This window comes from Papio anubis, chromosome 9, assembly GCF_008728515.1.
Source record: "Papio anubis isolate 15944 chromosome 9, Panubis1.0, whole genome shotgun sequence".
NCBI lineage: Eukaryota > Metazoa > Chordata > Mammalia > Primates > Cercopithecidae > Papio > Papio anubis.
In genome coordinates this window covers 61,780,876-61,804,580 of record NC_044984.1, presented here as the reverse complement: position 1 = coordinate 61,804,580, position 23,705 = coordinate 61,780,876, and the positions used below count along the sequence as shown (strand labels likewise).

At 43.1% G+C, this 23,705-nt stretch overlaps 1 long non-coding RNA gene across 4 annotated transcripts in view; it reads right to left on the bottom strand.

Moving 5' to 3' along the window:
• Positions 1-23,705, bottom strand: part of LOC110740705 — a 259,524-nt gene that overhangs the window by 151,423 nt on the left and 84,396 nt on the right. For all 4 annotated transcript variants that reach the window (XR_002515681.2, XR_002515679.2, XR_002515682.2 and 1 more), the window contains exon 6: positions 20,100-23,362. This is a non-coding gene — a long non-coding RNA (uncharacterized LOC110740705). The remainder of the gene's footprint in view (positions 1-20,099; positions 23,363-23,705) is intronic.

The following is a 23,705-nucleotide window of genomic DNA, read 5'->3' as shown; positions in this document are numbered from 1 at the left end:
CTCAAACCCAAATTCTAGATTCAGAATGCCCAACACTGCTTACCAGAGACAATGGTTTTCGGTGCAGGTTTTAAAGAGTAGTAAGTATTAGATTCAGATGCTAAGCGGCACAAGGAGAAGACAGTTTTGCTGCTCACTCAGTGGGTTTTCTCAGTTTTAGACAAAGGCCACAAGGGATCTTGGGGGGCTCCAGACACTATCTAGTAATTGACAAAAATGATGATCATGATATGAAATACCTGGAGTGCTAATTTCTTTAGAAACCAAATTATATAAGACCTTTGAGGCATGTGAATTTTCATCCTCAAAGTTCAGAACTGCCTGGAAGAATCAAAGTTGATATTGTTCATTTTTAAATACTGTACAAGTTCTGCTAGATGGCTAGCATCATAATGGGGTAAGAGCAGATCCTGAATAGATCTTTCCTAGCACGCTTAGCCATTTCCCATGAACCTTAGAGAATCAAAGACCTATAGGCTTAGTGGATACTAAGGGAGATTTGAAGATAACCATGCCATGAAGGCGAAGCCCTTCTCTGACCTGACCCAAGCATGTCAGGCCAGAGACAGTAAGAAAAGGCACCAGAAAAGGCATTCCATGGATAAAAGAGAAGCTAGGGCCCTCCACCCTTTTGAACTCTTTGAAAACTGGAAGGGAAGGCCTGTAAGCAGATGCTCGGACCCTCATGATCTCTTTCAGCCAGGTTCTTGCACTATATCAGCTGATGAAGTCCTTTCCTTCAGTTTAAACACGTGGACTCCTGTACTGAGGGCTCAGGAGCTGTGCTTTCTGACATAGCAGGAAGATATCGGGAAGGTAGCTAAATTCTACTGGCAGAAGCTTAAACTATGTGAGATCTAATATCAATATCCTGTTTACAGATCAGAGCCATTGGCACATAGTTAGGCGGTGAGACACCAATTCTAGGAGGTGTGTACACAAAGTGGAGGGGTGATCCACAGAAGCCTCCCCTCTGTGTTCTCTAGGGCCAAGCAAGACATGACAGGGAAGTAGAGGGTGGTCGTTTTGGTTATACAGATGCTGCATCTCTTGAAGGAGTCAGAGGCATGTGAGATTCCCAAGGTCCTAAGGGATCTGAGTTCCTTTATGCCAGAAAGCTCGAGCTTTCCAAGATAAGACCAATGGTAGCTCTCACTTTTGTGGCTCTGGTAAACCTAACTGCTCCAGCCAGGAAGGACGAGATGGAAGCTCAGCATAGGAGGTGGTCAAGGAAAGAAACCTAGGACCTCTGAGGTTGAACTAGTGTATTTTTTTTTCAAGTAAATCTGAATTTTGCATTGAGATGGGCACAGATTAGAACAGCTTAAGGGTGTATTATTAAAACGAGTGCTGAAATATTCTCTATGAAGACACTTTCCCCCAAGAATACTGTGGTATGGTTTTGAAGACCTCATAAGGCTTGGGATGGAACATAGTATGTGACTGTTGCAATGCTTTACACCTCCTGGAAATCTGTAACTGGAGGGCAGAACTCTGGTGGAGGGTTCCACTTATAAGTCTCACCCTAACAGTGTTGGTGGTACTTAAAATAATAAATTGAAAAAAATTATATTAAGTTCTCTAAACTGAAATTATGAAACATATGTCACCATCCATACCTGTGAGCATTATCCCTGTACCTTTTCCTTGTCTGCCCTGGGGATCTTGGAGAGGCCTCCCTTGTTTTTCAAGTGAATCATATAGCAGTTTATTCCTTGATCTCTAGTTCCACAGTTCCTCTCCCCACTTCCCTCAGTATCTTTATTTCCCTTCAAATTTCACTTTACAGGTCCCTTCATCTGATCAGTGAGTTTCTTGCCAAACATATTTTAAGACCTTCTGGAAGTACCTTGCCAATAACCCATTGCCACATCATTTTTTAAAATGTTGCCAACTCTTCATTATTCTCCATATTCTCTTTTTGATTTCAAGGATAACAAGATCAATCAGTGTGGATGTAACCTGTGTTTCTCAAAGCCTCTCTGGACTAGGGTTTTAAAAGAATCACACTAAACCCTTAATTACTCCCCTTTTCTTGTTCTCCCTTCTCTGCTCTTGTCCTGGAAGAGAGATCATGACAAGGGATCGCTCATAGTGAAGGAGCCACTCCTTGGCTGGCAAGAGGCTCTCCTAATCCACTACAAACAATTAGTCTCAATCCTGGCTTTCAAATAGAAGCACCTGGGGAGCTTTTAAAAAGATGCTGATGCCTGGGTCCTATCCCACACCAGTTAAATCAGGAACTCTTGGGATGAAGCCCTAGGGTTGATATTTTTTAAAAACTCTGCAGTGTGATTCTAATGTGCACTCAGTTTCAAAGCACTGTTACGAGCCGTGGTTAGCCATGATCCTTTGTTGAGCATCTATTTGCAGCCAGATGTCAGCCCACACAATCAGGGCATAAAGGAGCAGCACAAGGATTCTCTAATCAAGGTATTCAATTCTCCCACTCACTGCTTCTTGCCTGCTTTGCCTCCCCCACTCTGAGCCAGGGCTTCTATCACTAAAGCAACTCCTAAGAACACAGGGACGCTCTCTACCCCTTGCATGAACTCCTCTGCAAATCTCTTAGGCGTTAGCACTTCAATCACTATCATTCATTCAGAAAATGTAAGTCACCTTTTTTGCTTTGAGTTAATCATTTCCCATTTTCCCAGGTGATTCAGAAATCCAGTGCTCACTGACAATGAGTGGGTAGACACGTGGGCCTGCAGACCTGCCTCGCTGTTCCATTAACAGCAGAACACACTTTGAGAGGCAACTGACGATGGAGCCATCAACAAAAGCAGTATTTTTCCAATCATAAAAAAAGAAGTCTGTTTCTGAAAACACAGTCTGATGTGTTTATATTTCATGCAGTGTTAAAATGCTCAGTCGGTTCTAACCTTGTTTGCATTAATCCTCTTTTTGGAATTTGCACATTTGTTTTCAAAGCATTGGGTTGGAGCATTTTGCTGCTGCATGGAAATCGTATCAGCAATCGTACTCAGAACATGAAATGAACCTGCACATAGAGCCCACGCAATTTTAATGTCTGCTAACCAACTGATAAGCACATAGGAAGGGCATAAAAGAATTAGAATAGAGAGCCATTGAGCCAACAAAGGTTCACTTTTTAAGAATCATCACCTTGAGGTTACTGGTTAGTACCCTCAGCACCCATTGCAGCAGAAGCTAATTCATTCATTCACACATTCAAGAAATTTTTCCTTGGACTTCTACTGTATGCCAGGTATGATTCTATGAGTTAGGGCTAGACTAAGGAATAAAACACAGTCTCAGCCCCCAAAGTCTACGGTCTTCAGCTGATCATATAAACAAATAATAAGCTTTGCAAAAGCTTCTCCTCATTGGTATGCTCTTCTCCCATCTCTTTGTCTGGCTAAATTCTATTCAACCTGCTAGATCTTGAGTAAAGTATTTCTTTATCTAAAACAAGGGTTCCCAACCCCCAGGCCATGGACCAGTACCAGTCTGTGTCCTATTAGAAACCAGGCTGCACAGTGGGTGCGGTGGCACACGCCTATTATCCCAGGACTTTGGGAGGCAGAGATGGGTGGATCACCTGAGATCAGGAGTTCAAGACCAGCCTGGCAAACATGATGAAACCCCATCTCTACCAAAAATAGAAAAATTGGCTGAGTGTGATGGCAGGTGCCTGTAATCCTAGCTACTTGGGAGGCTGAGGCAGGACAATCACTTGAACCTGAGAGGCGGTGGTTGCAGTGAACTGAGATTGTGCCACTGCACTCCACCCTGGGTGACAAGAGTGAAACTCCATCTCAAAAAAAAAAAAAAAAAAGAAAGAAAAGAAACCAGGCTGCACAGCAGGAGGTGAGCAGCAGGCCAGTGAGCATTACCACTGAGCTCCACCTCCTGTCAGATTAGCAGTGGCATTAGATTCTCACAGGAACGTGAACCCTATTGTGAACTGTGCATGTGAGGGGTCTAGGTTGCATGTTCCTTATGAGAATCTAATGCCTGATGATCTGAGGTAGAACAGTTTCATCCTGAAACCATCCCTCCCCTTGATCATCAGTGGAAAAATTGTCTTCCACAAAACTGGCCCCTGGTGCCAAAAAAAGTTGGGGGCTGCTAATCTGGAAAATGCTCCTTGACATCTCAAGTTAAAGTTAGGCGTCCTTTCTGGGTATTTCCATAGCATCAGTGCTTACTCCTATCTGAGGACTTTGCACTTGTATTGTAATTACTTGTTGAATTATTTATATCCTCTCACTAGGCAATGAGCTACTTAAGGACAAGAGCTATGTCATGTCCATCTTTATATCCCCAATGACTAGCACTATGCCTAGCACCTATTAGGAACTCAAATAGATAATTGTTGAATGAATAAGTGAATGAGTGATTGAAGTATTCATAGGGTATTATAAGAACACAGAGAAGAGACACCTAAAGAGACTTCCTGGGAGAGGTAGCTGCTAGGGGAAGTTATAAATGGTTAAGTCTGAATTATCCAGGATTAGGCTGGTTGGACAGTAGAGAGAGACATTCCAAGCAGAAGGATAGCATGATAAAAAGAAACCCACAAAAAAAAAACAAAAACAAAAGAGGCATGCCAGAAAATGCCCAGCAACACGTGGAGAGGGCACATGCTAAGGCAGCCACAAGGTCATGAGGGATGGAAGGTTCCAACCAAACCAGACTCAAACTCCATTCTTCCCTTTGTTCCCATCCAAATAAAAGAATGAAGACACAGATTGGAGAAGTCCTAGAAGCTGATCTCCAGGATTTACATACTTGTCGCCAACATATTACATAGTCCCCAAGTCACAAACCATGCCAAAAACTCTCCTTTGACACAAGAACTATGTCTTACCCTGCCCTGTGAGGTTCAGTGCATGGAACCCTCCAGGGGAAAGGTGCCAGGTCATCTTCTTAATACACTTCTTGCAGAAGGTTTCTGTCTCTTATTACAAATGGTGGTAAAACACCTTGTTCGCTTTGGTAGGCCCAGTTTTCCTCTGCCCAGCTTCTTCCTAAAACCTAGCTCCTTTCGTTCAACCTGAGAAACCCTTAGGAGAGCATATTGCCTTATTTATCCTTACTCTGCTGTTTTTTGTTTTTTTGTTTTTTGAGATGGTGTCTCACTCTGTTGCCCAGGCTGGAGTGCAATGGCATGATTTCGGCTCACTGCAACACCTGCCTCCTGGATTCAAGCAATTCTCCTGCCTCAGCCTCCCAAGTAGCTGGGACTACAGGTGTGTGCCACCATGCCCGGCTAATTTGTGTATTTTTTAGTAGAGACAGGGTTTCACAATGTTGCCTGGTCTCGAACTCCTGACCTCCAGATCCACCCCACTCCACCTCCCAAAGTGCTGGTATCACAGGTGTGAGCCAACGCACCAGGCCCATTGTCTTTTTAAATATTAATTTCAGTGATTTCCTCATTTACATTCAATGCAACCAATGTCCTATTTAAGGTGATTCCAGAGCTTCAGTAAAACATCTCTGATTACCCACTTCAAGTAAGAAATTCTAAGAAGATCAGCTGATAGAGTTCAGTCATTGATTAATTCAACAACTATTTAACACATCTGTGTCAAGCACTATGCTGGAGTCTGGAAATTTAAAGATGAATGAGAAATGGTCTCTACCCTTAAACCGTCTGCAGTGTGGAGGAAGCTCTAGGATGGGGAAATTGCTTATGTGGGAAAGTGCTGAGGCCACTGCTGACCTGCCTAAGCCAGCACTTCAGGCTTATGCAGGTCCCTGGATCAGCAGCACAAGCATCACCTCGGAACTTGTTAGAAATGCACATACTTGGGCTTTTCGTACAAACCTAATGAATCAGAATAAGAGAGTGAGGCCCAGCCACCTAGTTTTTAACAGGCCCTCCCAGGAATGCTGAGGCTCACTTTGGTTTGGGAATCTCTGTTCTAAGCTCTGTTCTGAATCACACCAGGCCAATATGGAGGGTGATTAGCCATTCCCAGCCTTCTTCTCTACGATCCCCCCTTCTCCTTTCAGGATATTAATGGGAAACATCAATCCAGAGTGACCACCTAAAATGAAGTAAAAATACTATTTCCTCACATAATGGCAACACATGACACCATTCCCAAATCACAGAGATGGTTTTATGAAGATCAGTATGGTATGGACTAAACCGACCAGAGTCACATCAGCATCAACACGAGGGAATCAGAAAGGATAATATCATCATTGTCGCATGCATTAGTCTGTTCTCACACTGCTATGAAGACACATCCGAGACTGAGTAACTTATGAAGAAAAAAGGTTTAATTGACCCATAGTTCCACATGGGTGGGAGGCCTCTGGAAACTTACAATTGTGGCAGAATGCAAACGGGAAGCAAGGTACGTCTTTCATGGCAGCAGGAGAAAGAGCCACAGGGGAAACCACCATTTATAAACCATCAGTTCTCGCGAGCCCTCCCTCACTATCACGAGAACAGCATGGGGGAACCGTCCTCATGATCCTCCCAATAGCCCCCAATCACCTCCCACCAGGACCCTCCCTCCACCACGTGGGGATTACAATTCAAGATGAGATTTGGGTGGAGACACAGAGTCAACCCATATCGTCTTCATTCTCCCCCCTGGCACTTGAAGGGAAAAAAAGAATCACATGAGCTTGACTATTCAAAAAAGAAGCAGGAGCTCCAGTTATTTCAGTTCATGGGAATGGAAAAGGGATAAACCGAAACAATAAACTTGAATGCTTAGGAACATAAAGGCAAGGAGAAACGAGATCACAATCTTGGCCTCTGAGTTCTACAACCCTATGGTTGTTTTAAACAAATTAAAGCAGATTGCTTTCTTTCTGGAGTTCTAGTGAAACAGATCTTGCCACCAGCAGACCCTTCCAAGCTCCTGGCCGCAGTTTATTGGCTCATTGCCACGTGTCATTAGTGACCTATTTTCGCTGCTGTGAAATCGGCCATGTCTGAAGTCCCCTGAATCAGCAGTTTCTCCCTCCACTCACCGGCTCCAGGCTGGCAAAGCTGACACCAGTGTCACAGAAAATGCAACCCGCTGCCCTCTCCCCAAAATGTGGGGAGAGCACGGTTTTGCTATGAAGATGTCGGCTTTGACCTGAGGCTGACTTGAGAGCCCAGCTGTCATGTCTCTTCCAAATAAGCTGCTGAACATGGAATTATCTTGGCTGAATAATTAATCAGGACTAAAAATAACCCCAAACTGCCTGGGCTTTGCTTAAATCCTACACAGGTGAGAGAAGTAGTTTTTTGTTTTGTTTAACGTAATTGCAAAACCCATATTTTGAAAGGCTGTGCACCAAAATATGAAAATAATTACCCAACATGCCAATTTGGGAGGTAATTCACAGTTAATCTGGCTCTCTTAAAAAAAAATGCCACCTTTTGAATTGCACATTGACTTCAGATTGTCAGTTCTTCGTGGTTATGAAAAGCAACCAAGAGTTGTACTCAGAATTTTCTAAGAATACCTTCAAACACAAATCCATGGGGAAAAAATATATCCGTTGGTATAAAGAGCTACGAAAGAGAGCCTGTTACTAGGCAGATTAGACAGTGAGTAAAGTTCCACAAGAGGGCGCTCTCCCTATGCTTCCTTCTCGAAGCTGAGGGCGCTGCGTTTCGCCCCGGCCTTGGCTGCCCTTTCCTTTGCCCTTGTGCAAAGGATGTGCTCCCAAGAGCGAATGCTCAGTGTCCTGTGGAATGCTACTCCTGTGACCACTTTCTGATTGAGATCATCAGGCAAATGTTATCTCTGTAACATCAGAGGAGCAACTTCAAATGAAGAGAAATCAAGCAAAACATTAAAAATACAGAGGAAAGAAACAAATAAATACATCTTAACTGCCTGCTCTCCATGGTGATCTAGCTTTGTGTGTTCATTTTCTTGATACTGCTGTGATAAAAATAGGATGTGATTAAATGAATTACATCCATCACAGCAATCTTGTGTACAGACCGAATCTCAGACCCAGATGTGGCTCCAACTAACCAGTGACCATGAGCAGGGCCCAGGTGTATTCTGGGAGGCTGCTCACCCTCCGTGCCATTTCTTTCCTTCCCATAGGCGCAGCCTCACCTTACGTTGAAGACAGATTCTACGAATCTGCCTCTCATCCTAGATGACCACTAGGCAACTCCACTAGGACCATTTCTTCCTGCTCTATGCTCCCGTGACCTTCATTCATACTCCCTCTTCCTCTGCTGGAAACCTACTTCTTTTACCTCCTCAAAGGTAGAAGGACCAGCTGGTGAACAAAAGAATAAATTTGCTCTATCTAAAGAGAAACATTAGAACAATGGAGGAAAAATTGATGCAAGGCAGATGACTTGGGCTCATCATAAAGCACTGAGCAGTCAGCAGAACATTAAGAACAGACTTCTATTCCCTACCACAGACATACCCATCTGCATACCTGAATGCTGAGACCAAGCCTCACCAGACGCCAGCGGCATAAATGAGAGGAGTCACTTACCCTCTGAGGCTCAGGCTTCTCAACTGGAAAAAAAAGATAATAAAAATATCAGCTCAGTTGGGCGTAGTGGCTCATGTCTGTAATCCCAGCACTTTGGGAGGCCAAGGCGGGTGGATCACCTGAGGTCAGGATTTCGAGACCAACCTGGCCAACATGGTGAAACCCCATTTCTACTAAAAATACAAAAATTAGCTGGGCGTGGTGATGCATACCTGTAGTCCTAGCTACTCAAGAGGCTGAGGCAGGAGAATCGCTTGAGCCCAGGAGGCGGAGGTTGCAGTGAGCTGAGATCACTCCACTGCACTCCAGCCTGGGTAACAAAGCAAGACTCCCTCTCAAAAAAAAAAAAAAAAAAAAAAAAAAGCCTAATGAATTGTCAGTCTCAAGTCAGTGGGTAGCCAGTGGGTGACCTGGTAATGTAATCATTCTGTGAAAGAGACCTCGTCCCCGAAAGTATCCAATAGAATTTATTGATGTATATTTCCTACCCAGTGTAGTCAGTTAATGTGTAATAAAAATGCTGAAGTCCACAGCTTAAATTATTAAAATTCTAGCAGGTATACCAGGTCCTGCTTGGAAATGCATGCAAATCTCTTCATTTGAATAGTTGATTTAATATCATTAGTTCCACCCTATATCCTCTGGTTAGATCTCAGCTCTAATGAAGCCTCAGGAGCTGATGGTATTCCCTTACAGTCTTGTTAGTTTTAGAGAGAAAACTCTCCCCACAACCACAAAAGTCTTCTCCTAAGTCCTTAACCTAGATATGTCACAAGGAGCATGAAGCATCATCACTCCTGGGACAATGACCCTAAATCCTTGTCCCACTGAGATAGTAGCCCTATGTTCCTGTCAATAGGAAACCCTTGGTCATTTGTTGTGGACCAAGAGGAGGCTGTGGCCAAAGGAGGTTAGGAGGAAAGCCTGGTTTGGCAAAAATGATGCAGAACAAGGACTTGCCAGACAGTAAGGGTAAAAAGAAAATGACTTCTAACTGGTTATGTGGCTGAAAGTCAAGGTGCCGTTGCACCTTGTGGCCTTTGGCTCTCCAGAGGCAGGAAAGAGGATAAAAAGGTAGTGGAAATACCTAGAAGATGAGACCTGAGACCAGCAGAGGCAGAGAGGTCTTTCTGGCTCTCTTTGGGAGAGTAGCATTCCTCATTTCTCAACTCTGTGCTCCCTATGACTTCTGTTTAACTTCTGTCAAAGTACTTGTCACCCCACATTACTCTTTCCTATTTGTCTATGTTCCTCAGTAAACTTCAAGCTCCACGTGAGCCATAACCAGGTTTGGTTTGTCCATAATGGTGAATAAACTTGTATCCCCCAAACTGATTACAGCCTAGGTTCATAGTAGATGCTTAATAAAAATGTCTTAAATGAGTAAATGAATGCTGTATGCAAAGGTTAGCCCTGAAGGAGAAATGAGCAACATATTCTAATGGAGATGTATGTGGCACAGAACTTGGAGATCAAAGTCAACCTCTTGGGTGGACTTCAGGGATGGGTTTTAAACAAAGAGGCAGGAAGATCCATAGCATTACTTGGGGGATGAATAAGACTCTAGAAATGAGTTGGCCCAGAAATTTGGGGTACAAGCAATACTCACGTTGTTTGATATGAGTTACAGAGTATTTTCTTCTATTTACTACTTTCTTAAATTTAATTATGTGATAAAAAGTGATCACTGCGTGTATTAGTCTGTTTTCATACTGCTATAAAGAACTACCTGAGACTGGGTAATTTATAAAGAAAAAGGTTTAATTGATTCACCGTTCCACATGGCTGGGGAGACCTCAGGAAACTTACAATTATGGCAGAAAGTGAAGGGAAAGCAAGGCATATCTTATATGGCAGAAGTTAAGAGAGAGAGTAGGGGGAAAATACCACTTTTAAACCATCAGATATGAGAAGTCCTTCACTATCATGAGTACAGCAAAGGGGAGATGGCCCCCATGATCCAATCACCTTCTGCCAGGTTCCTCCCCCAACACGTGGGGATTACAATTTGAGATGTGATTTGGGTGGGGACAGAATGGAACCATAGCACTGTGTATTTCAAATACTTCAGAGATGATGGGCACATAAGGGAAAAAGAATAGAGAGGGGACAATTTCCCTCAGGTGTCTGGAAGAACTTTCACAAAAACTAACTCATAGGTTGTTCTACAAGAGGACGGATAGCTCTTAACACCTAGTAAATAACTTCTCTATCTGAAGTCTGCTTCTCTTTCTCTGATGTCGTTGATTTGTAAAGGGGTTTTGCTCCATCCCCCATTCTCCTTGATTAAGCTCATCTGTGAACACCAGGAGGCTGGTCTGCTCACCCCTACAGAGGTGTCCTTTCTACTTTTTTGGGGGGGAGGACAAAGTCTCGGCTCACTGCAACCTCACTTTCTGAGTTCGAGTGATTCTCCCACTTCCGCCTCCCCAGTAGCTGGAATTACAGGTGCACGCCACCATGTCTGGCTAATTTTTTTGTATTTTTAGTAGAAACGGGGTTTCGCCATTTTGGCCAGGTTGGTCTTGAACTCCTGACCTCAGGTCACCCACCTGCCTCGGCCTCCCAAAGTGCTGGGATTACAGGTGTGAGCCACCACGCCCAGCCCAGGTATCCTTTCTTAGATGGACTTTACATCAGTCCCACTATCAGGCCCCAAACTAAGGTCAGTGTCTTAAGATTTGAAAGTCAATATGTCTATTAGTACTACTTGAGGGGAATAATTGTGTGCTACTTTTGGCTTCAGTAAGTACTGTAGGCATATCACAGCAAAGGCTTTAGAGGCTTAGAGAGAAATCGAGATAATTGCGCAAAGGTGGTGACTTAAAACCAGCTTTACAATCTGTGTTATTCTCTTCACTGGAGAGAATCCTGTAAAAGGGGGCAGTTAGGAGAGAAGCAGATAGCCTATGTTCTTGAACCTGTGAGCACTCACTGGTGACATGGTTTAGAGAGTAGAAAACTGGACTACCCATCTGGACACCCAGCCACTGTCAACTTCAGCAAAGCAAAGTTTAGCTTCCCAGCAAGCTAGAGAGGCCTTTTCACCCTTGCACTTGATGTTCCCTTAACACAGAATGCTCTGTCCCAGACCTGTCTATGGCTGGCTCCTCCTTCTTCCCGGGTCTCAGCTGAAATGCAGCTTCCCCAGAGAGGCCTTCCCAGATAGTCCCCTCGCTGGTCATTCTCTATCATGTCGTTGTATTTCACTCATGGCACTCATCACCATCCAAAGCTGTCTTTCCATGTACTTGTTTATTTGATTATTCACTATGTCCTTTTGCTCCACAGATAGATAAGATCCATAAAAGCAGGGACCCTGTCTCTCTTGTTCACTGTTTTATTACAAGCACTTCAAATAGTGTCTGGCACATAGTAGGACCTCTATCGCTGTGTACTGGATGTATGAATAAATGAACGAATGAATGAGTAGCCCGAATATGGAGCTCAAGATGGCAGTGAGAAAAGTGCTGTCCCATCATGAATAGTGTAGGTTTTTATCTCTTGAAGAGGATATGAGCATTTTCTAAAGGAAAGGAGATAGGGAACAAGGAAGATATCTGTATCATTGGAAAAGATCTTTTATTTCCATATTGAAGCACTAACACGTCCTCCCCCACATGCATTTCTGCATGTGGGTAACATGCCAGAAGGCAGGCAGGGAGGGGCAGGCATTAAAGAACTAACAAACTCACCAAGTTATCACTGTGGTTTTAAAGTCAGGTGATTAAAAAGAACAAATGTTGGTGAGGAGGTGGAGAAAAGGAAACCCTAGTGTGCTGTTGGTAGGAATGTAAATTGGTATAGCCCTTATGGAAAATAGTATGGAGGTTTCTCAAAAACCTAAAAATAGAACTACCATATGACCAGGAAATGAAATTGGTAACTCAAAGAGATATTTGGACTCCCATGTTCATTGCGGCACTATCTACAATAGCCAAGATATGGAATCAACCTAAGTGTCCAAAACAGATGAATGGATAAAGAAAATGTAGTATTTATACACAGTGGAATTTGATTTAGCTTTTAAAAAGAAGGAAACCCTGTCATTTGTGACAACATGGATGGACCTGGAAGACATTATTTAAATGAAACAAGCCAGACACAAAAAGAAAAATACTGTATAATTTCACTTATATGTGGAATCTAAAATAGTCACACTCACAGAAGCAGAGACATAGTGGTTACCATGGGCTGGGGGGAGGGAGACATGGGGAGGTGTTGGTCAAAGGGTATAAAATTTCACTTATGAAAGATGAATAAGTTCTGGAGATCTACTGTGCAATGTAGTGCCTACAGCTAACAATATGATATTGTATACTTGAAATTTTCTAAGACAGTAGATCTTATATTGAGTGTTCTTACCACAATATAATAATAATAACAAACGCATGGGAGGGAACTTTGAAAGGTGATTGTTTATATCTACAGGCTTGATGGTTTTATGAGTAGACACTTATCCCCAGACTCACTGAGTTGTTTACATTAAATATGTACATGTTTTACATGTTAATCATACCACAATAAAATGATAATAGAGTAGATAGATAGATACACAGATAGATAGATAAAGTGGGGTGTTTACACACAGCTCACAAAAGGCAGAGAATGGCTTTGTTTTACCATTTGAGTGCAGTGAGAGAATATAATTAAAGTGACCAAAAATCCCTGGGAATTTATTCAATTCTTTTGAACAATGACCATCCATGGGAAGGGAAGTCCCATCCATATCAGGCAAGGGGACACCAGCAAGCTTAATCATCTTGCATTTAAACACTTTCCATCTATCCTTAGCGCTCAACACACAATACAAAGACAGCCTTCCACACTGGGACCCTCTCCACCCACAGCACGTGCCCTCTGACCTGCTTTCCAAGCAGTGGCGGTGGCCTGCCTCTGTCCTGATGCACCCCTGCCATGGCCCAGTTCTCTCTCAGTACGTTTGTCTGGCAGAAGGATTAAGGGTGTCCATCATGGCTGCTAAACAGTACAAAGCTAATGCCCTATTATAAAATTACTTTCACATATATAGGATGCAATGGTTCTAATGAGGGGAAAGGCATGCTAAGAACAATTACCCCACCTTAGATTAGCTTAGTACTTTATACAGTTGACAAAGCTTTTTTACCAAAATCATCTCATTTTAATTTCAATCCTCATCACTGAAATTCATGTTTTAAAAAAAAGAGCAGGTATTTTTCCATCATCATTTTGTAGAGGAGGAATCTAAGGTCAAAAGAGGCGAATGACTTGTTCCTGGTCACAGAGCTGGGAGGACCCAGGTCTCCTTGTCTCCAAATGCACTATTAAAAGCCAAGTTTATGTGGAAAGATCCATGGCTGACACCCTCCTTGTTACAACTTCATTGTCCGTATGTAAAGCTTTCTGCAGATACAGAATAACTTATTTTATAATTTTATTGTGTTGGATCAGGGTCAAAGGCCGGACAAGCTTGTCACTGGAGGCAATTATTGAACAATGACAAGAAGGAAGGAGGCAAAGAAGAAAGGAAGAAAAGTCTTCCTTTTTAAGGGATCAGGCTGGCTAAACAGCACATCCATATCCTCTATATGAGAATGAGAGCAGAATAGGGACCACTACAGTTGACTGTCCCCCAGTAAGTACTATGAGCATAGCAGTTTGGAACTGACATGGGCCTTGGAGATCATAATAAGCTGTGTGGCTTTGCTTGCTAAGTTACTCATGCTAACTGCCACATCAGCTGATCTGAACTCACATTCCCATACACAAACATTGAAAACAAATACTTTCTGGACTAAAAATAAAGTACACATAACAGTCTGTTTAAGTGAATCATCCCTCCTTGGGAAGCTAAAAACGGGTGGGAGGGGAGCAGTCCATAGGCTGCAGATGGGACGGGTGGCAGTGTGGACAGAGTCTCTCTTTGATCCTCTGAGAATTCCCCAGTTGAAAATGCTGTGGGGAGATGAATCCTCCTCTCAGAATACAGGCTGCATCTGACCTTCCTCCTTTGAGTGTTAGCTTCAGCTCTCACACTCTGTCTCTCTGTCTCTCTCTCATTCTCTATCTCTCTGTCTCTCTCTCTCTCTGTCTCTCTCTCTCTCTCTCTCTGCCTGTAAATAACTTATTCTAGAATAGAATTGTGGCTGAGGTAGGGGAGGCTGGAAAGTCCCAGCCTGGGGTTATGCAAGGAACTTTATTATTTCCAGTAATGTTAGGAGTTGGCTAAATGGTCTGCCAAAGAGCCTTGTTCCTTTTCCTCCTGGCTTCCATCACATGTTCATTCATTTATTCCAGGATTGATGTATTGTGTAAACACTCACTGATAGGTTCCGTAGGTACACATATGAATAAGAAAGAGTCCCTACTGTCCATCCAGAAGCTCTACTCCAGTGAAGAGGAGCAGCCTTTGGGAGAGATGCAGGAAATGAGGCTGGAGGGCGGTGCGGACAGGGCCGAATGGCCTCATATGCCACTCTGAGGAGTTCGCACTTGATCCTACTGGTCAGGTGAGGATTTCCCGGACTTTGGCATGGGAAACTGTATTTTTAAAAGAATTTAATTAAACATTCTTGGCATTGACAACTCACTTTTACTATATTATTTAAACATATACAAATATAAAACATGTTAAAAAAAACTTCACATGAATTAAATTTAACAGCGTTTAACTGAGCAATAAGCAATTTGTGAATCAGGCAGCCCTTGGAAGCAGAAGAGGTTCAGAGAACTCAGTCCACAAGGTTGGACAGGCAGCCTTATGGACAGGAAACAGAAGTGAGATACAGAAACAGCTTGATTGGTTACAGCTCAGTGGTTGCCTTATTTGCACATGGCCTGATCAGTTGGTAGCCTGTGATTGGCTGAGACTTTACTCCTAGTTAGGCTTTCAGTTTGTGTATGTACTAAGTTAGGTTGTAGTTTGTTACCTAGGCACTCAAGTTGGGGAGGCATTCTCAGACAAAATTTAGTTTAACAATGGGTATAACTTCCCAATGTGTATATCTTAGGCAATTATAAATCCAAAATAATTATAATGTAAAACCAATTAAATGCAAATTAACAAAATTCATTTAATGCAACGAATATTACTGAAACAAAATGTCCGCTGCCCAGGAATGTGGTACTGACTATAAGCATGTGGGATATTTTCAGTGCAGGTTGTCTCCGTGATGTGCTGAGCAATGACTCAGTAATCTCACTCCTCCCTAGTCAAACTAGCATGGAGCCAACCATTCAAAGAGGCTGTGGTGATGTCACATGGCCAGCACTTCCCTTGTCTATATGTTGAGTTTGATTCCGGGGTAATTTTTTTTTGTTTTTTCTGTTACCCAGGCTGGAGTGCAATGAAGCGATCTCAGCTCACTGCAACCTCCACCTCCTGGGTTCAAGTGATTCTTGTGTCTCAGTCTCCCGAGTAGCTGGGACTATAGGCACATGCCACCATGCTCGGAAAATTTTTATATTTTTAGTAGAGATGGGTTTCACCATGTTGGCCAGGCTAGTCTCAAAATCCTGACCTCAGGTGATCCACCCGCCTTGGCCTCCCAAAGTGCTGGGATTACAGGCATAAGCCACTGTGCCCAGCCTGTCTCCAGGGTAATTTTAAATGCAAAGGCAGTTGTAAAGACAAATCAACTGGCAGCATTTGGTTATACAGTCATCCAATGATCTAGAAAATGCTTCTATTTAAATTTTAAGCTGTCCTTGAAATTAAAGTATTTTTTTTTAAATTTCTGATGATACCATCAGTCCCAAGAGTACATCACTGAAGCCCTTAGCATGCAGTTGGAGGAAATATTATGTAAGTGCTAGGGGCCTGCAATGGACAGATTTTGGGCAAGGAAGTGACATGATCAGATTTTCATATTAAAGCAATTACACAAGGGGCAGTATGATGGATGGAGTAGAGGAGAGAAAAACTCAGAGTAAGGAGGCCACTTGGGAGACAAGTACAATAATTTAGGCAAAAGATGATGAATGATCTAAACAAAGTCAGTGTGAGTGATGAGGCATGAGAGAATAGACTAGAAACGTTTGTAAGAGGCAGAATCTATAGACCTCAGGGACTGATTCAATGTGGCAGGTGAAGGAGAAGGGGTATTTGAACCTTAGGCAACACTGTTAACCCTAGATGGGAATATAAGGAAAGCAAGTTTAATTTCAGATATGGTGACTTGGGGGTGGGGAGGCTGTGAACTATTGGGGTGAGGCCAGTCATATATAGTCGGCTAGAACTGCAGAGAAAAAGCTTCTACATGAGGCTAGCATGCTAGCATGGCTAAGTAGACACCAGCCTACGGAGTGTAATTTCTAGGGCCAAGAAACTCTCATCACCCATCCCTCCCTCGCCAAATAGTATGTTTCTCCTACATACTGGTCGCTATGCAAAGGTGTACCCCAAATGATCATAGCTCCTATCGTCTAACTTAATGCTCTGATACTTTTTTTTTCTTTTGGAGACAGGGTCTCTGTTGCCCAGGTTGGAGTGCAGGGGTGCACAATCATAGCTCATTGCAACCTCAAACTCCTGGACTCAAGTGATTCTCCTACTTCAGCCTCCCGAGTGACTGGGACTACAGGTGTACACCACTCTGACTGGCTAATTTTCTTGTAAATTTTTGTTTTGTAGAGACATGGTCTCTCTATGTTGACCAGGCTAGTCTTGAACTCCTGGCCTCAAGCAATCCTTCCACTTTAGCCTCCTGAAGTGCTGAGGTTTCAGGTGAGAGCCATATCTAAAGAGAGTGACGCTTACCCTGGGATTGATGGTCTGGATCCCGAAATGCTCAGGTGGAAACAATGTGGAATTTGCACTCATTCAGATCATAATTTAGATTTCTGCCCTGACACTTACTAGGTGTGAAATCCTAGTGAATCATTTATCCTCTCTGTCTTGCTATTTGTAAAATGAGGTTTTAAAACCTTTATCGAAAGCTAGTTAAGTAATATATTAAGTATATTAAGAATGTTAAGTAATATAACACATTACAGTATCTAGCACAGTGCTTGCAACATCTTGGCCAACTAATCATGCTCAAATATAATGGTTAAGTACATAGAAGAAACCAGACTTGCTGGGTTCAAATCATGTCTCTACAACCTTCTATATGACCTTAAATAAGTAACACTAACCTCTCTGTGTCATAAGGAGATAATGATATTCTCTAATGCGTAGAGTTATTGGAGCAACTTGTGAGTCAATGTACATGAAACTCTTAGAATCATGTGTCTTAGCCATGGTATGTGCTATCTAAGTGTTAGTTGCTATCGTTGCCATAATTACTCCTTCCTCCCTTCCAATGACTACGCTTCAGATTCTTTCCTGGTCATCATTTTAACGGAAGGAGAAAAAGATCATGGCATGCTGGGCATCTAAGCCACTGAGTGTGAAACTCCATGCGAGAGGGAAAAAGGGGAGTTTGACAGCCCTAAAGGCATTCTTTGACTGCTTCTCAATTTTGTCTAAGACAATTCAGGGTCTGCACTGCCTCAGGGCGGGAAACAGAGTGACTGAAGTCCAAAGCCTTACGATAAAATGGAAAGACTGTCGTCGGATGTCTGGCCAAGAAGGCAGCTGTCCAGATGCAGGGACTGTGAGTTCTTATGAACTATGACAACACTCACTTTCAATGAACTTTATTTTTCACTTATCAGTAGTTAAATGCCAAAATTACATTGGATTTTGCACCAAACTGGGAAGAGAGGGGGAAAAAAAAACCCAGCTCAAACTGATTTGCTTTTCCAGAGGGCTGACTCCTGAGAAGTTACAGCTGGGGAAGCCGGATCAGGAGCATGGGCCAGCGAGCAAACACAGATTTCTCTGATATATTAAGCATTATTATGTCAAGTACCTGACCCTAATCAACCAAGGTCATGAACAAACCAGTCCTTTTAAAATTTTATGAAAGAAACTGCTGTGTGCTTTTCTCTCCGGACTCTCTCACTTGGAATACAGACGTGACCCAGCTCTTCCAAGGCCTCCCTCACGGAGACATTAGGCCGAAGCCCTGAGCTGAGTTTTTGGGGATTTGCTGCCTCCACCAGGATCAGTGAAGAATATTTTAAAATAAATTTCAATTTGTTTCATCGTGAGAGGATGCAATGACTTTTAGCTCAAAGTGGGACAGAGAGGCCTATTAGAGACGGACACGTGATTTTGAGGGGGTACAAATTTTAGCTCATTAAACTTTTCCCAAATTAAAAAGCACAGAGAGGAGTGAAGTGGAAAGAGCTTCACCTTTGTGGTAAGATAGATTTTAGATCCAATTCCAGGTCTGTCCCCTGCACTGTTTGATTCAGGGCAAGTCGCTTTACCCTCTGAGCTCACTGGCATTAGCTATAAAATAATGACAGCACTACCTACCTCCTAGGCTGTCATAAAACCCATTATGATCTGACCCTGATGATTTCCCTCAACTCTAGCCTCTCCCTCCTGAACAGGCCTCCCTTTAAATGCCACTTCCTCCAGGAAGTCTTCTTGGATATCTCTTCTCCCAGTTAAAGTCTAGGTTGTGTACCCACCGATGAGCCCAGAGCACCTGTGTGGAACCCATCAATAAACTTAGAAGACCATCATGTTGATGTTCCAGATCACCCCTGGACTATAAACTGTTCAAAAAAAGATCAGGCTCTTCTAATCGCAGCTGCCTCTAGAGCTTAATGCAAGGCCAGACACACATGAAGCCTTCTATATGCTTTCGTAAAATGAACGAAGACTGGTAAACGTTGCTATTCTGTTGTTATTTATATGGTTCTCAGACAAAAGTTACTGCATCCGAAGTCTGACATACTAAAGCATTCTCCAGGATGCTTTTCTGAGTCGCCATGCCTGACTCTAGCCGTTGTCCTCACCACCAGACTATGCCCCTTTATTCTAGACTCCACTTGCCCTTGAAGCTGAGACTACTGGCTTTCCTCACCACCTACCTAAGACACCTCAGCCAGGATTCCAAACAAAGCTCGATGCCTGCACTCTCCTTGCCCTTGCAGATCTAGCAGGGACCCCTCAATTCTGTCTCTGCCAAATCCTACTCAATAGGATACACAAAATTCACTCTGACTTGCTGTCTTTGAAAGCATGAAGGACATGATGGTCTTATTGGGCTTTACTGAAGAAAGATCTAACCCAAGCATCCTCTTCTCCTACTGCTCAGATATGGGTCAGATTCTTTAAGAATATATTGGGAAGAGGGTGATTACTTCTCTGAATTGGAACTTGCTCTGAGCACCATGTTGTTCTCCTTTCTACCTCCGTAGGCCTCTCCTCCATTGACCACCATCCGGAACTCCCAGACAATCCCCTTTAGATGGATACTTCTCCCTTTTCATGGATTCAGACAAGAGGTTGACATGGTACTGGCTATACTTCCATCAAATGCCCAGACCCTTCATTCTCCATAGCATCACCACAGAGGAGCAGAAGTGCATGGGCCTCGTGCAAACAACCAGGGTAACTCAAAAAGCCAACACCACATTTTCCTCTTATGGAACTTAAATCTGTACACATCGCCTAAGGGAAAATTATCCAAAAAGGTAGACTTTCCCCATAGGGTTTCCATCACGGACACAAGCTTGTTCCTATACAGGATCTCACATCTCCAAAACAATGTGTTCTTCCCACTCTGCAGGGTGGTGAAAACAAGGTTTGATACCCAACTCACTACTCAGACTTGATCTTGACCTTGGAGCCATTCCTTCCCCAGGGGTACATTTCCTTAATGATGCATCATTCAGACTAAGGAAATTCAGAGGAGCTTCATCTGGAAGTCAGCAATGGGGGAACATCTCTGTTCTTCAGTGCAGTCCAGCCTCATGGTAGAGGAGTGCAGTGGCCCAAAGAAGGAACTCTGAAACCAAGCAACCAGGACTGGAAGATGTTTTCTCCCAGCTTTGTGACCTCTTCATGTTTCTTCCTGCACCTCAATCTCCTCTTCTGTGACATGGTGATAATTATAGTAAGGCCTTAAAGAGTTAACACATATATAGAGCACACCTTAGCAAAGACATGCTGCATGAATTTTAAGTAGAGCTATATATAGTTTTCTACCAGTGTAGACATGGCTATTATTTTTCTGTTTATCTAGCAAATAATTGTTGAAGCAGATATATACACATTCACAGACACCTTCTGAGAGCAAACACTAATTTCCAGAGATAGTACAATCTGGAAATATTTTTCTAAATGACTCATGAGGAAGTCTCAAAGTGCAGCCAGCACAGCAAGCTCACTCCTGATGAACTTTCAACCTACACATTTTCATTAGGTGCAAATGGGATTTTCTTGCTCTCTCTACATTTTGGCTGAAGCCCCTGAAGTGAAAACAATAAGTAGTAAGCACCTGTATCCCCAATCCTACAGACACCTGCTGGATCCCCGGGCTCACTAGAAGGTGCCCAAACTGATCTTTCACCTCCCGAGTATGTAAAGGAAGACTTGAAAGTCCCCAGGAGAGCTCGTTGAAGGGAATGCCTGAGAATAGAGAACCCTTGGCTTTTCTCTCCCATGGGAACCTGACATGTGTCCTTGAAGACTTGAGGACATAGCTGAACAGAGACCACAGCCTGCCTCATGCTGAGACTATTTCTGAGGTCAGGAACCTGCCAAAAACTGCCAAGAGGGCAGGCGAGGACAGAGGCAGCAGGGGAAGCAGCCTTCTTTTCCTTGGTGGGGTAGAGCAGGAATGCAGGAGTTCCCATGAGCCTGGTGGACACTATGGAATCTTTCCTGAAACTTCTTGAAAGGAGCCCACATTATAGGGTGGCCTGCCAGAGCAAGGAGATATCGGCAGTGAGAGGCTGGAGTACAACCACCAAGATAGGAGTTGGGGTGGAAGGAGGAAAGTGGGACGCATGGGGTCGGCTGAAGAGCATGCACCAATATCAGTAACGAGTACATCAGAAAAGTCCCAATGCAGAGGATCCACAAACACACATCATGGAAAAGTGTAATGAAGGGCCCAGCATCTGGGCAAAGCCAGTCAAGAGAGAGCCCCAAAGAGCACCAGATAGTTTAAAAAGGCTGCCCATCTTCTGTTTCCCTTTCTGCCCCACTCCCCCACCATGGAGAAACCAAAAGCAGCAAGGCAATTCGGGGAGGAGAAGTGAGTCAGGAACAAGTGAAAAAACGGACCATGAGACCAGACTCTCCTTTCCTATTTTGGGAACCCCAGCAAGGGTCAGGCCTGGGCTGTGAAAATCAGAGAAGATGTGAAGAGATTGAGGCTTTGATTTAGACTCTATTGGGTCTTTTCATACTTATAGATGAGTCATAATCCTCAATAAAAGACTCATTTTTGTTGCTTGAACATGATCAGACTACAGACGCAGACAGGGAGGGAAGACTGAGTAGAGTACATTTTCAAGGTTGTCATGGCAGAGAAAATGAAGTAGTTTCCTGTTCATAGCTATTGGACTCAATATATGCACAATACATTTGTTAAACAACACACATGCTAAAGCAAAATCTCATCAGCCCCATCCCTCACTGACAGAGGAGTCTGAGCTGCTGATTCTGTGAGTATGGCACAAACGAACCTAATCCTCAGCAGACAGGTCTTTGCCCTTAAGATTGTTATAAGGAACTCTGAATGTTTCTTTCTTATACCCCTTTTCTTCCAGCCTGCTGGGCAGAGGAGAAAGTGCCCGTCAATCAATCTCTGGGTCCACAAAGATCTACCCTAAGGATTTAGATCACTGCTCTTAATGACATGACTAGATTGGGAGGCAAAGTTCTTTGTCTGCCCCAGTTTCTTTCTACAGAGAGAGAAGGGACTCTTCCAGTCACAGGGACATTGGATATTTAGTGTTGAGTAGAGGAGGAGGGACCCAATTTAGTTGGGAAAGAAAGTAATTTAAGATCTTTCCCAAGAAATATAAAACTTTCTCTGAGAAGCAAATTTGGAGATTCAGATGACTCCAAAGAGGACTCAAGAATGGAAAGAAATGTTCTTCCCTTTCTCAAAACAATCATATTCATAATCATAATCATGACCATATCATTCCAGCAAATTTCAAGAACTCAGCAAGGTGGTTAGGCATGTCCCTTTTCCTCCCTCTTTCCTATTTTCTACTCTTAGCCCCAGGACAAAGTCAAGTCATTTCTCATCATTTTTTCCACCTTCCTATTTATTCCACTACTCTTTGAAAACAAACCCCTGGGTCAACCACGTCTTCCTTTCACAATGACTCAGGAAAACAATGACAAATTCCATGTGGAAACCAGAGAGCCGAGGGGAAAGTGCTGGCCATTTTCTTCCAGTTCACCACTCTCCTGAAAAAGCTTATGGCTTGGTAGAAATTCTGAATTCTCTTGAAATAACCAGAAAAAGCACAGCTGGAATAGCAATAGCTAAATAAAAATGCAGCTGACCTGCTAATATTAACTAGTCTAAAAGTACCATGAAGCATGTGGTTTTCATTATAGCAACAAAGCCACTATAGTATGACAAGCAGCCTGCCTTCCAAGGTTACCCTCATTTACATGATATTGTATTACACGTGGAGTTGGACTCTTGGGTTTAAAGAAAAACAAGAGTTTCACAGCAAGAGGTGAAATGAAGATTTAGGCACTCAGCCAAAGGTTTGAGACTACCCAGAAATGATCTGCGTTCACAGTCACGTGATTCCTCTCTGCTCAGCCCTCCAGCAGCCTGTCATTTAGTCCACTCGGGTGGAACTTTTCACACATGGCCCTTATTACAGGTAATGGTGTACAAGATCAGGGCATCTCTTGATCAAAACCATATCCCAAATAGCACCTACCACAGGTCTTCAGCATCAACTGAGCTCGTGGTCAGCGAGACAATGTAGTTGGAAAGGGCAGACTTTGGAGTCCCAGAGCTGAGTTGCAAGCCCAGCCTCTGTTCCTTTAATGTTGTTAAATCTTAGGCAAGTTTTTCACTTCTCCAAGCCTCAGTTTGCTAATCTGTAAAAAGATTTACAGGGAGGATTATTACTGCTCTCATATTCAGAGCTAACATTTATGGGCATGCTTATAACACTCCAGGGACTCCACTTCACGTTGTTACGTGCATTATTCTATTTAATCCCCAAAATAATTTGATGAGGAAACTACTAATATTTTCTCCATTTCCAGATAAGGATACTGAGGGTCAAAAAAGCTAAGCAGCTTGCCAAAGCTACCTGATGAGTAAGTGGCTGAGCTGGAGTTTGACCCTGGGTGTGACTCCTGTCAAGGCCTGTGTTCTCACTCTCTAGATTAAGTCAACACTACAACATGACTGTAACATGCAAATAGCAAAATGGTT